The sequence below is a fragment of the Ips typographus genome, linkage group LG2 (genome assembly GCF_016097725.1).
Source record: "Ips typographus isolate SLU linkage group LG2, UJ_Ityp_2.0, whole genome shotgun sequence".
Classification (NCBI taxonomy): domain Eukaryota; kingdom Metazoa; phylum Arthropoda; class Insecta; order Coleoptera; family Curculionidae; genus Ips; species Ips typographus.
Genome location: NC_138423.1, coordinates 9,112,469 through 9,129,962, shown reverse-complemented (window position 1 = coordinate 9,129,962; position 17,494 = coordinate 9,112,469). Strand labels below are relative to the sequence as shown.

The 17,494-nt window shown below is 32.8% G+C and overlaps 2 long non-coding RNA genes across 3 annotated transcripts in view; one reads left to right on the top strand and one right to left on the bottom strand.

Annotated features, from left to right (window-relative positions):
• The window catches only part of LOC145725552 (uncharacterized), a 53,300-nt gene extending 42,635 nt beyond the window's left edge, over nt 1-10,665 (bottom strand). The window contains exons 1-2 of the long non-coding RNA XR_014177338.1: nt 9,959-10,665; nt 6,023-6,136 (exon numbers count right to left, since the gene is read on the bottom strand). This is a non-coding gene — a long non-coding RNA (uncharacterized LOC145725552). The remainder of the gene's footprint in view (nt 1-6,022; nt 6,137-9,958) is intronic.
• Nucleotides 677-5,832, top strand: LOC145725557 (uncharacterized). Of its 2 annotated transcripts, XR_014177344.1 has the most exons (3): nt 677-4,219; nt 4,250-5,707; nt 5,758-5,832. It is a non-coding gene; the product is annotated as an uncharacterized LOC145725557 (long non-coding RNA). The 2 variants fall into 2 exon arrangements; XR_014177343.1 differs by having other exon boundaries at nt 677-5,707.
• Nucleotides 10,666-17,494: the final 6,829 nt, after the last annotated feature.

Here is a 17,494-nt window from a genome sequence, read left to right as displayed (position 1 = left end):
AAGTTTGGACTTTGCTTGTAACAAGTTGGGGACTAAGTCAATGAGGAAGTAGAAGCTTTGGTTCTTGTAGCAGCATTCATAACGTCTATGAATAAAGTTTTGAATGCGGAAGTGCTCTATAGATATTCCATTATTGCAATGCAGCAGAACACTTTATGAATGTAAATAGTTTGTTAAAACTGAAGTTGAAAAGTACAGAGCAATATTAGTAAAATAATGAAACTTATAAGTAACATTTTACAGTTTTTGTACAATATTTTTTACGCACAAATATTTGCTTACGCCTAGGAACAATAATATAACCTCATAAAGCTTTCTGCCCAATCCGTTCAATCCAATTTATCTTTAAAGTCTGATGTGTCAGTGTAGATAAATTCTCTAAAATCCTTGTCCTTAGTGAGTATTTTCGTAAACGAAAACGCAATTAGAAGGTTCAGATTATAAGATTTATTCTTTTGGAATAAAGTTTTGAAGTATCTCCTCAACAAGGTTATTCATAAAATTATTTGAAACTTTACTTATTTAAATGAGTATCGATAACCAAGATGCGTAATACAGCTATATGATCAATTCCTTGTTCAATTTCTGTAAATTTACTCAGACTGATTCTACACTTTAACTTTTACAACTTTTTTATATTCAAGAACAATCAAAGAAGACAAGATAAACAGAATAATAACAAAAGAATCTCCTAACAACTAACATCTGACTGACGAACAGACAGACACAAGGTTAAGTTTTACTTCTAAACTTAATTAGAGATGTGCAAACTTAAAGGGAAATGATTGCTAATTTCAACACTTCCTCTCAATCATTTACCTTTACTTGTTTCACACATTAACTAATTTACAAATTCAAGTTCAGCTTTTAATACTCGTAGAAAGGGATTAGGAAAACCTCATGGAAATTATATGAAGAGAGCGCATAGTTGGACTGAAGGGAATGGTCATAATATGGGTCAGAGACAACATTTTAAATTCAACTGTCATAACTGTGGGAAGGCTGAACATAAAAGGTCAAATTGCTGGAAAAACAACAATGGGGGTACTCGACAAGGTCATAATGCGGACAAAGCTAAGCAGGATCAAGAAGAGGAGGATGGTTTTGCATTCCTGACCTCTGCATGAATGGTGACAAGTGGAGAAGCTGCTCTAGGGAAGGTTAAATGGTACTTGGATTCTGGAGCAACTGATCACATGGTTACAGTAGCAAACTATTTAAAAGAAGGCCGTAAGTTAGACAAACCACTTAAGATTAATATTGCTAAGAATAGAGTCGTAGTTTTTGCCACAGAGATAGGAAATATTGAAGGAATGTTAAAAAGTAAAACTGGTTATGTAGATTTAACATTGAAAGATGTTGAAAGATGTTTTGTTTGTGCCAGATTTAAAACATAATTTAATGTCAGTACAAAAAATTGAAAGATCTGGGTTTGATATATTATTTAGAGCAGGAAAAATGTTTATTAATAAGGGAATGCAGAACATTGCCATTGGGAACAGAATTAATGGTTTATATGAATTGACATTCAAGTTAAAGAAGTTTGAAGCAAGCAATTGTCAATGTTCAGCATTAACATTGAATAAATAAACTGATTTGATTACTTGGCATAAACGCTTAGGGCATATAGGATATTAGAATATGATAAAAATGTTACTACAAATAAGGAATTTCAATCAATTTGTGAAGTGCGTGTTAAAAGTAAGATGACAAAATTCTGGAATGGCAATGGGTTCTCCATTGTCTCCAATATTAAGTAATATTTTTATGGAACATTTCGAAGAAAATAACATTAATAATTTTAATTATAAATCAACAATCTGGTGGAGATATATTGATGATGTTTTCACAATATATCCATTTGGTAATGATCATCTCCAACAATTTCTAACTCACATAAACTCAATAGAACCCACAATCAAATTTACAACAGAAACTGAACAAAATAACGAACTTCCATTCTTAGACATTCTAATCAAAAAAGACATAAACAAATTTGAAACAAAAGTATACAGAAAACCTACCCACACAAATAGATATTTAAACTACAAATCCAATCATCCAATAATGGTAAAAAAAGGTATTGTAAAAAGTTTATTTGATAGAGCCAAAATTATTTGCAATAATGAACAATTTAATAAAGAAAAATTATTCATTAAAAATGTTCGAAAAGAAAATGACTATCCTGAAACATTTATTAATAAATGTTTTAAGGATTTAGAACATCCAAAACAATCTGGAAATCAAAATCAAATTTTACCTTTTACTAACCTTTTTATTCCTTACATTCCAGGTATTTCTGACAAAATCAAACGAATAGCTAAAAAATATAACATCAGAACAATATTTAGAACTCAAAACACATTAAGATCACACTTAACTAAAACAAAACCTCACAATGAAAATGAATCTACAAGAAACGTGATATATAAAATTCCTTGCGATTCCTTGCGAATGCAATCAATTTTATATTGGTGAAACCTCCAGACCTTTAAAAAAACGTATTAAAGAACACCAAAATTATTTAAGAACTGGAGACTTTCACAAATCTAATATATGCCAACACGCGTTTGATAATGATCATAGAGTCAAATGGAATGAATGTAGTATCATAGACAAAGAAACTTTTTCAAAAAGACGTAAAATAAAAGAAAGTGCATATATTAGATTAAACCATGACTCCTGTGTTGCTACATCCTCTATTAATATTGACCAAACTTGGTTAAATATTCTAGAGGAGGAGATAACACTTGGTCATATCAAACGAAACTGAAATTTCTTGTAATTTTGTTTTCATTATAAAACCCACCTTTCACTACAACAATAGATAACCTTTCCTATTGGAATGACAAAAGTCAAAATTTATGTCAATTTTTATTGACAAAACCCTTCTCAGAGTTCCATATTAAACATTATCAGGTTTAATATTTATTAAGTTGTTGTTTTCTGTGTTCTGCCGTTGTGTTCTTTCTTTTTTAGATTCTCTGAAGACGGTGGTAGATTATCCACCGAAACGTCAGCGTTTTTAGGTAACAAGACCGAGCCTAAGTCAGTGGTCTTGTGTTGGGACGACTAGGTTAATGTTATTTTCAACTTAGTTGAAAATAGTGCGAAATTCCATTTTCTCAACAAACCTTTTTTGTGTGAGACAGAAGACCCAATAAACAAGGGAAAAAAATAAGATGACAGTTACCTTTTAATAAGAAAAGTGAACCAAAATCAAGTAGGGTTTTGGAATTGATTCACTCTGATATGTGAATCCCTTTAACACCTGAGACCCATGATGGGAAACGTTATTTTGTCACCTTTTTAGATGATTTTTCACATTTTTGTATTGTATATCTAATTAGACATAAAAGTGATGATTTGACTGCTGGAAGCAATTTGTTGCTGATGTTTCTGCTAAACTTAACACTAGAATTGCTTCTCTTTGTTGTGATAATGGAAAGGAATATTTTTCCATGGATTTCACTAATTTTTGTAGGTCAAAAGGTATAAAAATTAAAGCCACCATACCTTACACACCACAGCTCAATGGGAAAGCAGAGAGATTGAACAGGACTTTACTTCAAAAGGCACGAGCAATGATTTTGGAATCAAAACTTGAGAAATACATGTGGGGTGGCAGGCACTACTTTGTGCAGTTTACCTGACAAATAGAAGTCCTACAGCAGCTTTAGGGAATGGAATAACACCTGCAGACATTTTCTACAGCAGAAAACCAAATTTATCAAATTTAAGAATTTTTGGACGTGTAGTTTACAAACACATACCAAAACAAAACAGGAAAGCAAGTTAGATCCTAGAGGGACAGTTTGCATTATGATAGGCTAATAATGGCTATAGACTGTGGAATATTGAAACACAAAAAGTGGAATTTGGTAGGGACGTAGTGTTTGATGAAAGTAAAAGAATTATTGATTTACAAGAAGCAAGGGAAGAAGAAACAATTATTGATATAAACATAGAAGATGTGAGTGAGTATGATTGATAATATGGAAAAACAAACACAGTGACGAAGCCAGGAACAAGAGGAAGGAAAAACTGATGAGATTATTGATAGGGAAGAAAAATATGGAAATAATGAAGAAAAAGACAAAAACCAACATAGAGAAAGGAACAAGATTATGAAGTTTATCATGCTGTATTAAATATTAATTCATTTGTCGAAGAGGTACCTACCAGTTTAGAGGAAGCTAAATCAAAAGATGACTTTGCAGTTTAGCGAGAGGCCAAAGAGAAATGTTAGTGAAAAATCAGACATGGACTTTAGTGGATAGACCTAAAAGTGGAACAGTAGTTGATTGTAAATGGGTGTTTACCGTCAAGAAAAACCAAGAAGGAGAAATAGTAAAGTAGTGCACGTCTAGTTGCTAAGGGATTCATGAAAAAGAAGGGTTTTGATTATGATGAAACATACGCACCTGTTGCAAGGTTGCAAGCAAGGACGACTATAAGAACTATTTTAGCCATAATCAATCATCAGAACCTGTATGCTGAACAAATGGGCGTAAAATCAGCATTCTTACATGGTACCATTGATGAAGACATATACAATGTATGTATATGAATATTCCAGAGGGTATAAATCAAGACAAAAACAAAGTTTGCAAGCTTCTTAAAGCTTTATATGGACTTAAACAGGTCCCCTATAGCTGAAATAAAAAATTTAACGAATTTGTCTTAACTCAGCAGCTTATCAGATCCAAGGATGATCCATGGTTATATGTTCGTAAGGATAAAGACTTTGAATTGTATCTTTTGCTTTATTTGGATGATATATAATTATAGCAAGCGATCAGATGAAAATGATTCAGATTTTAAAACAAAATCTAATTAGGAATTTTGAAATGCAAGATTTTGGAAAACTTAGCTTTTACTTGGGAATAACAATTAGACGAACTGAAGATGGAATGTATTTGAATCAAAGACATTATGTAGAGAAAATTTTAGAGAAATTTAATATGGTAAATTGTCATCCAGTAAAGACACCTCTGAATAAAGATTATGACATGGATGTTGAGTTATTGGAAAAATTCAAAGGAAATAAACCAGTTCGAGAACTTATAGGATCATTAATGTATCTGATGTTGGGAACTTGACCAGATATAATTGCAGCTGTCAACATCTGTAGTCGATACCAAAGCTGTCCAACAGAGAAACTTTGGCAAAATATCAAAAGGATTCTCAGGTACCTCAGAGGTACAACAGACAGAAGAATATAGTTGATGTTTTGATTGCTTATGCTGATTCTGATTGGGCTGGTGCCAGAAATGACAGAAAATCAACTTCTGGTTTCTTATTTCAAATTTTTGGATCTTTAGTTTCCTGGACTACTAGGAAGCAGAGCACAGTTGCTATATCTTCCACTGAGGCTGAATATGTTGCTCTTTCAGAATGTGTACGTGAAGGAATGTGGTTGGTGATCTTGTCAGATGATTTTGGTTATACGGGTACAAAATTTAAAATTTTTGAAGATAATCAACCTTGTATAAGTTTAACGAAACATCATCAACATGAACGCTTAAAGCATGTTGACGTGAGGTATAATTTTGTTCGAGATTTAGTTGAGAATAAGAAAATTATGATTGAATATGTTTGTACAACTGAACAAATTGTAGATATATTGACTAAGCATTTAGAATATACATTGTTTTCTAAATTTAGGGAAATGTTAAAATTAGTTTAATGTGTGAAACAAGTAAAGGTAAATGATTGAGAGGAAGTGTTGAAATTAGCAATCATTTCAACAGAAAGACTTCTAAAATTGACCTTCCACATAGTATACAATTTTTTTTCACAATTTACAAATAAAAATTAAAAACCTGAAAACGGCTGATTTTTAAATAGTGCCTGCCCTTCTTAAAAAGTGACAATTTCTATGGAAGCATTTGTCAACTTTCTAAACTATTTGTCAAAACGAGTTAAATATCTCAAAATTGCAACTATTTCTACAAGACATGCTTTTAAATAATACAGTTAATTTTTGTTTTGAACAATCTAAAAAAAAACGTATACATACCCTTAAGTGGGGCTTTTTAACAACTCCATTGAACTAGCAATAACCATCACACATAACACGAGTCGAACGAACAGTGTCTCTGGTGCTTCCGCACTAGCTTAAACTCTGCTTCAGCTGAAATAAAATAACTTATGTAATATTTGATTAAAAACAACTACTTGTTACTGAGACTAACGGATTCAAAACTATTTTAAAAGCAACAAAAATTTAAATATTAAAAGTGTTTAGACAGGTCAGTTCTCATCAATCTGTTTTTGTCTGTAAGGTCTCTTTTTCCTCCTAATATAGATCACAGTTTAAGACTTTGAGTTTCACTCTTTCCTCGTAATTAAATTGCTCTCTCCTTTTTCCTCTGGCTACTACCCTGATACACTCTCCTTTTTCTCTCCGTCGTTTGACAGATATCGATTTTTTAACCGTTTTTGTCTGACGACTCGCACTTAGACGTCAAGCGACATCAACACGAGTTGGTATCAAGGTAAGTCTACATAAGCATCATTTGCGTAAAGCACAGCAGCACAGCAAGCTGCTTTTTCTGATTAATCATAAACTTTACTGTACTGGAGATTCATGTAATATGCAACTTTTGTAACACCTTTCATTCTATTTGTTCATATAATAATGAATGTTAATAAAGATTAACATATGAAGGGTGCACGGGAAAAACAAGCTAAGTCAATTTTTGGCCAAATTGAGAAAACAGCGTCACCCGATAGACAATAGCGATGCTATACAGGGTCCAAACTCAGTCAGAAGAAAAACGAGCTACGTCATCTAATAGAACATATTTTAGGATAGGCGTACACGGGAATGACCTACTTACCTTTCAATCTTTTTAGTAACTAATTAGTTTAATAATTTTTTATCAACAAAAAAAAAACAAGGTTTCAACTAATTATTTTTTGACATACATTTTAATTTATGAATTACCTTGTTTGCTACTTAAGTTTGACGAATTTAATATTTATAATATAAATCTGGTGAAATACAGGCTAAGTCAAGACCTATTTTTGTATCTTCTTCAACAACAACCTTGTAATTATTATATTAAATAAAAAAGCATGCTACTTTATACAGGGTGGACCATAAGTAATGGGACATAGAGCTACAGCATATTCCTGACATCAAAATAATACGATTTAGCGAAATTGTTCTATACCGAAAATTAATATTAAGAAAGATACAGGGTGTGAAAGGTGAAATTTTATTTTTGTTTTTTTATTATATCTTCACGGTCGTTTGATACAAATTACTGAAAGTTGGTATAAAGGGGTTTTGGCAGGCGTTAAATACGATGCTTTCATTTGTTTTGTAGTAGCTGATAGGGGGCGCTAGCTGCAACCATATCCGTTCCTTCAAGAGACTCTAACTTTTTTTTACGGAACTGAAACGACCATATGCTCTCAAAACATGATTCTAAGATGTTTTCTATGTAAAAAAGGTATACTTGTTGTAAGTCTTAAAAGTTGACTGTTTTCGAGTTATTTAATGTTTTATTATTGCATGCATTGTCGTATGTTAATACGATATGTGCGGTATACCCTTAAGTTACACACATAACAGTTTCTGTATGTAAATTTGACCGTTTAAAAAATGTTTGTAAACTTTAAAATAAAGCTAGTTGTTATGAACGCCCTTTTTGTTTTTGTATCAAATCCTACTTAGAATTTAAAAAAAAATAGTAATTAAAATCTGCTGTACATGTAAATGCATGCAATAATAAAAGATTAAATAACTCGAAAACGGTCGACTTTTAAGACTTACAACAAGTATACCTTTTTTACGTAGAAAACATCTTAGAATCATATTTTAAAGTCATATGGCCGTTTCAGTTCCGTAAAAAAAAGTTTGAACCTCTTGAAGGGACGGAGATGGTTACCGCTAGCGCCCCCTATCAGCTACTACAAAACAAATGAAAGCATCGTATTTTACGCCTGCCAAAACCCCTTTATACCAACTTTCAGTAATTTATATCAAAAGACCGTGAAGATATGACAAAAAAGCTAAAATAAAATTTCAACTTTCACACCCTGTATCTTTCTTAATATTAACTTTCGGTATAGGACAATTCAGCTAAATCGTATTATTTTGATGTCAGGAATATGCTGTAGCTCTATGTCCCATTACTTATGGTCCACCCTGTATATAAAAAAATATTTATGTTTCTAATGCGTATAGGTGACCAGTTAACAACGATTTTAGAGATAAAACTGCTGTACTCAAAAACTTCAAAATTTGACTTAGCTTGTTTTTCCCGTGCACCCTTCATATGCTCTTGTTTGTTAATTATTATTCAACTTTACGCGGAAATTTTGAAAGCATTTACTTTAACACTACTTGATTACGTGTCTGATTTGTAAAACATCACGTAGGTACTTTACCAAGCAATTATTAATACTTAACACTAGGGAGCTAAAATGTAAGCTTTAAATGCTCTTGTCGAAAAAATTTAAACTTTTTATAAAATCCATTAAACTGAAAACTAGTTGGTGTTTATTCATAGAGTAGTTAGTTTTGTATTAATAATTAACCTTTCACTTAAGCATCCATTTGCTTTTATTTTTTATGGTTAATGGTTTTTGATGGACTTTCTCTACATAAAAACTCACTTTAAGGAGAGAGAACTATTGGTAATCAAAGCTCCCAACAAAGATGTGTCAGTCTGCCAAAGCAGATGTTTGACAGCTCAAAATTTCCCGATAAAGTGGTCATTGTGTGTTCAATGACGTCACAGCCTTTTTTGGCAGACTGACACATTTGCTTGTCATTAGCATTGAAATTCTGTGTATAATTTTGAAATGTTATACAAACAATAACGTACCGCAAATTAACATAATAAACATATTAGCATTGGCATTAAAACAATATTAGAAAAAGTTCGTAACAACTGATGACAAAGTGGCAACCATGCATGATGCATAATTAGCTTTTGTTTTCTCTGTTCTACCCGAATGCGCAAAACGGCAGTGTTGCCAATGGCCCCTATAGTTGTTCTGATAATTACGAATACAATACATATTATGAACATCTAATAGTTTAGATTGTATACTGTTGAGCAACTTTGTCAAGATATTTACAACATAGAAATTATATACAATGATGGGGTGGTCAATGTCTACTAGACACCTTCACAAAAAAATCAGCTGATGAAAAGCGTTCAAATAAGTTGTCTAGAAACTTACAATCTAGATACTCAAGCTACAATTTATTTATTTTGATGTCAAGGAGGATACTTTCTTCAATGTCACCTTGACAATAATGATAATGAGTTCAACATCACTTACCTTCTGTACTTTGGTAGAATTATCCTTTTGTAGCGGATGAAACATCATTAGTATTCATAGAGGCTTACAATTTAACAGGCAAAGGACGGAGATCATTTTAATAATAAATCAAAAATGTGTAGTTTAAATGTAAGTAGGTAGGAGCTAAAGATGACATCCTCTTTTCAATGTTCAAAAAAGAATCTAAAAAGTTCTGCTTTATGGTGTAATGTTGGTTGACATTGTTGACTATTCATTGTTTACAAATTTTAGAAACTCCTAGCCCCGGTCAATCTATGTAGTTCATCAATATTTACCAGTCTATGTATTTTCACACGCTGACTTGACTGGTCACTAGTAAATAGAGCAAGTGTAACAAAATGTCTTTCAAAGCATTCAGTTTAGTCAAAAGGCTAGTACACTATTTGGGTCAAGACATAAACAAAAGCTTAGCCTGTTTGAACCACCAACATAAAGGAAATCAGTTGCTTCATGCGACACTTCAGAAAAATCATTTCAAAAACAAACCCGAACATTGCGTGGCAAGCCCATTGCGTAAACAAAAAAGAAAAAAAAACAGAAAGACAGGTTAAACACCTGCGTGCATTCCAGAACGAACAACACCTGTGCAACAATATTAGATGCCTTTAAGTGGCAAAATTTGAATAATTACCGTTTCAGTTCCCGTTTTGGGGCGGCACTCGCGGCATCACGAATTGTCAGGCAAGGGCGACCAATTGTCGCCCCGCCCCTGGCCGGCGCATCGCGGTCGCTCTTACGCGTTTTCGATACGAACGGGACGACGCGCGAGGGCGAAATGGGAGCGGTTGATGTCGGCGCCACGACGGCGACGTCGTCTAAAGGGATGCTGCGTCGGCGCCCTCTTAAGGGCGCGACAGATGAGGGCTGTGTCCGAGCGATGCTGCCATGTGGTGCACGGATGATTAAAAATCTTGGGATTTTGTTAGAAGACAGCAATAAATTATATACATTTATTATGCAAAAGCAACTGTTTGTGGGTTTTACTCGCATTTATTACTAAACCTTTTTCTTGATTTTTTCTTTTCTACTTTTATTTTTCTACCTGAAGAATCGAAAAGCAGTTCATTGTTAAAATTTGTTAGTACTGCCTAAAAAACAATGTTTCGACTAATATACGGAGAGTGTACTTACTATACTCTAACTTATGTTTCACCAAAATGTTATTGACCCATAATATGTATACAGGGTGATTCAGTGTTAAACGGCCAAACCTATACCATACCTAGAGAATTTTAAGCAGAAAATGCGTTGTTACCGAGATACAGGATGATAAAGTTTCAGATTGTTTATAGTAATTAAGATACCAAGGACATTATAAGGACAATAATGCATAAGGTCGATAGGTCTACTTCGACCGTGGATATTATTTCCTATAATGCCTGTGGTGGGTTCAGTAAGTTCTCAGTAAGCATTAAGGTTCCGTTCATGTGCTTTTCAAGTTCGGATTTGCTTCTTTTTGGTACGAGATATTCAGACGCAGAATACGTTTCGTGCAGCACGTGAATTTAATCACATGTTATGCACGTGATATGAACTTGCCCAAGAAACTCGTTCCGCATGGCAATTGTCATGTATCTCCTCAGTAGAATATGCATTACATATTCTTTTCTACGATCATGGCCTTTGCTATTCATATTCTTTATGCATACCATATAAAATAAATAATATGCATATACAAGTAATATGTGATGTTGTAGAATATACAGGGTGTCCCACGACGAAAGACCTCGATTCATATCGGAAAAAGTATAAATAGGAGAGTTTTGAAAATTTGGTAGGATACTGATGTGGGCATGCCCAATCCAACTAAAATATTTTCAAGATGGTTGCACTTCCGCTTATACCGGAAGTCGATCACAACTTTCTTATTTTAAATAGAACACCCTATATATTATTACATATTTGGATTCCTCACAAAATTCTGACCAACTTTTGTATAGAATGCCCTATGCCTATCTCCAGCCGTTTTCGAAATATTTGATGTTTTTCCAAAAAAGTGACAGTTGCAACGCTCAACATATTTTTGTACTATGTTAAAACCGTATTTCATTTTGCAATGAAACTTTGGGTTATTGTAAATAAAGGATCGTTTTATTAAACTGAGGGTGCGTAACGACTCATTTGTATACAGGGTCGTCAAAAAAAAATCATAAACTTGCCACTAAAAAAAATGAAAAATCTCAAGTTTTTTAAATGGAAACCCCCATTTTTTATGACGGAATCATTTTGAGCATTAAAAATTACTATAAGTTTCAATTTACTTGCCTATACCTAAATCCAACCCATTTCGTTTTATTTGAGAATAAACATTTTTTAATTAGGCTGCATGCTCGGCTGCATGGTTGGAATTAGCTGGTACTCTAGTTGGCCATGCTTTTGACACACGGTGATATTGGAGACCTGCAGGGCATGTTAATAACACTAGTTTTGAGTGTTTTGACAACTGCAAATATGCCGTCGCGGTTACGTTATTCAAACCAAGATTACTTAAATCTGTTTATTATTTACGGAGAATGTGATAAAGTTGTGAGTAGAACATGTGAGGTATTTGCCGCTCGTTATCCAGAAAAACCAAAGTCATCACGAAGAGCTGTCAAGCAAATAATTGAAAATTTTAAGAATACGGGATCTGTGAAGATAAAAGCTATTAAAACAAAACCAATCCTTAATAATACAAATGTAGAAATTGCAATTTCTAACCAACTTTTGTGTACAATGCCCTATTCCTATCTCTAGCCGTTTTCGAAATATTTGATGTTTTTCCAAAAAAGTGACAGTTGCAACGCTCAACATAACATGCTTTGCAGTTCTCCAATATCACCGTGTGTCAAAAGCATGGCTAACTAGAGTACCAGCTAATCCCAACCATGCAGCCTAATAAAAAAATGTTTATTCTCAAATAAAACAAAATGGGTTGGATTTAGGTATAGGCAAGTAAATTGAAACTTATAGTAATTTTTAATGCTCAAAATGATTCTGTCATAAAAAATGTGGGTTTCTATTTAAAAAACTTGAGATTTTTCATTTTTTTTAGTGGCAACTTTATGATTTTTTTTTGACGACCCTGTATACAAATGAGTCATTACGCACCCTCAGTTTAATAAAACGATCCTTTATTTACAATAACCCAAAGTTTCATTGCAAAATGAAATACGGTTTTAACATAGTACAAAAATATGTTGAGCGTTGCAACTGTCACTTTTTTGGAAAAACATCAAATATTTCGAAAACGGCTAGAGATAGGCATAGGGCATTCTATACAAAAGTTGGTCAGAATTTTGTGAGGAATCCAAATATGTAATAATATATAGGGTGTTCTATTTAAAATAAGAAAGTTGTGATCGACTTCCGGTATAAGCGGAAGTGCAACCATCTTGAAAATATTTTAGTTGGATTGGGCATGCCCACATCAGTATCCTACCAAATTTTCAAAACTCTCCTATTTATACTTTTTCCAATATCAATCGAGGTCTTTCGTCGTGGGACACTCTGTATAGCAGGCTGTGTCTGCCGAAAATTAATAAAAACTATTAATCGCAATGTCTGCTCTGCTTCTTTAATCAGTGATGTTTCTATGTCCATTCTCTTAAATAAAAAAAAAATAGAGGAAGCCTTTGTAAACCATCTAAGAATGTTGTTAAAGTTTGCATTGTTGCTGAAAGTTGTCATTAAATCGTTTTAACAATTTTCTTCAGCTTGTACGATGTTGTGTAGATTAAACTTGTTTCTTTGAAAATTAGAAAATTAAATATTCAAGAAGTATTTTTATCTTTGGACAATCATTGCACTGATCAAGATCCGTTAGATTGTCATATTTTACAACTGATTAGATTAATTTTAAAAACTACTTTACTGTTAAACACCACCTTAACACCACCATTAACTTTTGTAAAAATGAAGTGCCAAATAGAATTAGACAAAAACTCACTAAAACTGTAATTTTCTGTCATGAGTAGTACGTTTTCGTTTTTTACCTTTTCAATTTTAAATTAACAAGGTAAAAGTTACATTTTTTTTTTTTAATGAAACGAGAATTTAAAATATGGAAATAAAATTGAACAAGAATTGAAACCGAGCAAGTGAAACTATCCCTTTAAGGCATATAATTATTGATATAATGATAAATTATACACTGAAATGATTTTAATAAAAATGTTTGTTTTTAAAGAGCATGGGTAATAAATAATATTAATCACGTACTGTATAGGTATGATATGCCATATGTGCCTAATATGTTTGGGTAACCAACAATAATTTTTTTGTTACACCGTATACAAGAAAAGTGCTTTAACATTAACATTGAAAATCTTTAGCCAGTTTGATACTAAAATGCGTCTAGTTGTATTTATTTTATTAAAAAAGGAAAAACCTGATACATTCGATACTTTTTCAATTTTATTGCTTTATATTGCTAGAACTTGCATGTAGTACATTCTGTTACGATATCAATAAAAGTTTGAAGTATATTCGTTTTTTATTAAACTTTTATTAAGCCAATTTCAAGTAAAAGTCAACTTTTCCTGGGCTACTTAGACCAGATAGCAGCTTAAATTTTTGCCCGGGCTATGTCTCTCTCTCTCTCTCTCGGACTTCTTTTTTCTTATGTCACAAAAGCTAAAAAATCGTGTCTACATTACTTTCAGGTACATTAATAAATGTAATGAGGACCCAGAATTTTCTAATTTTGTTGTATGGACTGATGAAAGCAGGATTACTAATTGTGGTGTTTTTAATAAGTTACAATAGACATTTTTGGGCCGTAGAGAATCCCCATGAGATTGCTCAAAGACGGATGCAGACAAGATTTGGCTTAAATATTTGGTGTGGAATCATTGGTATGCAAATAAAATATTACTTTTATAATAAAGTTGCGACTCAGTAACTGTGAGCAATATTTCTCATTTTAGGAAATCGTTTAATAGGGCCATTTACATTTGATTATAATCTTAATTGAAGGAGGTATTTGGATTTATTGAGAGCTGAGATCTTACCAGCTCTTCGAGAAGTTGTGCCAAATGAAGCTGATTTTAGAAAATTATAGTTTCAACAGGATGGCTGTCCTGCGCATAAGACAGCGCCCGTTATGGATTTTCTTAGAGAAAATTTTGGAAATAATGTCATTGCATTAAACGGTTCAATCCCATGGCCAGCTAGAACCCCAGACCTATCCCCTTTAGATTTTTACCTTTGGGGTCATGCTAAGAGTGAGATTTATGAGTTTGAACCTCCTACAAATGTTGATGTTCTCCGAGAAAGGGTGATAAATACTTTTGCAATGATAAACCGAAATACACTTGGCAAAGTCATAAGTAGGGTGCTAAGGATTTGCGAAGTGTCGACGAGCGAACGGGAGACATTTTGTTACGTTTGGTTAGATTGAAAGCTAGTTTAGACCTTAATAATTAGAACAACATACTACATTTTCTTCATTTTGAAATCGTTTAAATTTTGCGTTAACGTAATTTTAAGAATTACTGTTTTTTAGCTTTTTTAACATAAAAGTACATTTTTTTGCAACATGTAATGCAAAAAACGTGCTCTTTTTAACTAGATAAATAAACAAAATGGCGTCCATAAGAAAAAAAGAAGTTGATGATGGTATCTCGAGACCGAAACGTCGGAACTGAAAACGAAATACACAGAAAGATAGTCCTTAAAAAGTTGCTCTAACAATGTTTAAGCCAAATTTTAAAATTAGCGAAAATACAGCACTTTTTTGAAAATGGTCATTTTTGGTTTTTCGAAAATAATTTAAAAACGAAGCAAAAATTACGGTGTTGGATTGCCTATTAAATTCTCTAAAACGTTCCCCAATTAACCTTTGCAGTAGCTCTTACGGGATGCGAGATCCCTGTATAGAGAATCGAATCTTGGACATACTGTATAATATGTTTTTGGTTAATCATTTATTTTTCAGATACTCCAGTTAATGCAATTTATTGTTCAGGCAAAAATAATGGGCAAAAGATCCATAGGACGAAGAAGGAATTCGTGGCTGAAGAACTTAAAAGAATGGTATAATTACAACAACTGCCAACTGTTTAGATCTGAGTATCGAAAATAGGCATAGCCTTGATGATAGCCAAACTTCGAAACGAAGACGGCACCTAAAGAAGAAGAAGAACTAAAGTTCTATCAACTATAGTTTCTGAGATAGGAATGCTAATGCATCGAATTTGTAACACCCTCTATACAGGGAGTCCCACGACGAAAGACATCGATTGATATTGGAAAAAGTATAAATAGGAGAGTTTTGAAAATTTGGCAGGATACTGATGTGGGCATGCCCAATCCAACTAAAATATTTTCAAGATGGTTGCACTTCCGTTTATACCGGAAGTCGATCACAACTTTCTTATTTTAAATAGAACACCCTATATATTATTACATATTTGGATTCCTCACAAAATTCTGACCCACTTTTGTATAGAATGCCCTATGCCTATCTCTAGCCGTTTTCGAAATATTTGATGTTTTTCCAAAAAAGTGACAGTTGCAACGCTCAACATATTTTTGTACTATGTTAAAACCGTATTTCATTTTGCAATGAAACTTTTGGGTTATTGTAAATAAAGGATCGTTTTATTAAACTGAGGGTGCGTAATGACTCATTTGTATACAGGGTCGTCAAAAAAAAATCATAAACTTGCCACTAAAAAAAATGAAAAATCTCAAGTTTTTTAAATAGAAACCCACATTTTTTATGACGGAATCATTTTGAGCATTAAAAATTACTATAAGTTTCAATTTACTTGCCTATACCTAAATCCAACCCATTTCGTTTTATGTGAGAATAAATATTTTTTTATTATGCTGCACGGTTGGGATTATGTGGTGTTCTAGTTGGTCATGCTTTTGACACACGGTGATATTGGAGACCTGCAGGGCATGTTAATAACACTACTTTTGAGTGTTTTGACAACTGCAAATATACTTGTAGCGGTTACGTTATTCAAACCAAGATTACTTAAATCTGTTTATTATTTACGGAGAATGTGATAAAGTTGTGAGTAGAACATGTGAGGTATTTGCCGCTCGTTATCCAGAAAAACCAAAGCCATCACCAAAAGCTGTCAAGCAAATAATTGAAAATTTTAAGAATACGGGATATGTGAAGATAAAAGCTATTAAAACAAAACCAATCCTTAATAATACAAATGTAGAAATTGCAATTTTGGGCTATTTTGTTGCAAATCCAACTTTGCCAATAAGACAAGTTTCCGTAGAATCAGGCATATCCAAAAGCCCAATTCAGAGGATCCTGAAGAAACATAAATTTCACCCTTTTTCATTTAAATTAGTGCAACACTTAAAAGAGGTTGACTTTCCGAAGAGAGTTGTTTTTAGTGAGTTTTTGCTGACTAGTCACTATGGAGATGAATTGTTTTTGAATAATATTATTTGGAGCGACGAGGCCAAATTCACTAAAAATGGAATATTCAATAGACATAATTCACACTACTGGTGTGACATAAATCCACACGTAATTAGAGAGAGAAATTTTCAAGAAATCTGGAATTTTTATAATAAAAAATGTTTATTCTCAAATAAAACGAAATGGGTTGGATTTAGGTATAGGCAAGTAAATTGAAACTTATAGTAATTTTTAATGCTCAAAATGATTCCGTCATAAAAAATGTGGGTTTCTATTTAAAAAACTTGAGATTTTTCATTTTTTTTAGTGGCAAGTTTATGATTTTTTTTTGACGACCCTGTATACAAATGAGTCATTACGCACCCTCAGTTTAATAAAACGATCCTTTATTTACAATAACCCAAAGTTTCATTGCAAAATGAAATACGGTTTTAACATAGTACAAAAATATGTTGAGCGTTGCAACTGTCACTTTTTTGGAAAAACATCAAATATTTCGAAAACGGCTAGAGATAGGCATAGGGCATTCTATACAAAAGTTGGTCAGAATTTTGTGAGGAATCCAAATATGTAATAATATATAGGGTGTTCTATTTAAAATAAGAAAGTTGTGATCGACTTCCGGTATAAACGGAAGTGCAACCATCTTGAAAATATTTTAGTTGGATTGGGCATGCCCACATCAGTATCCTGCCAAATTTTCAAAACTCTCCTATTTATACTTTTTCCAATATCAATCGATGTCTTTCGTCGTGGGACACCCTGTATAGGGTGTCCCATAAGTAATGGTAA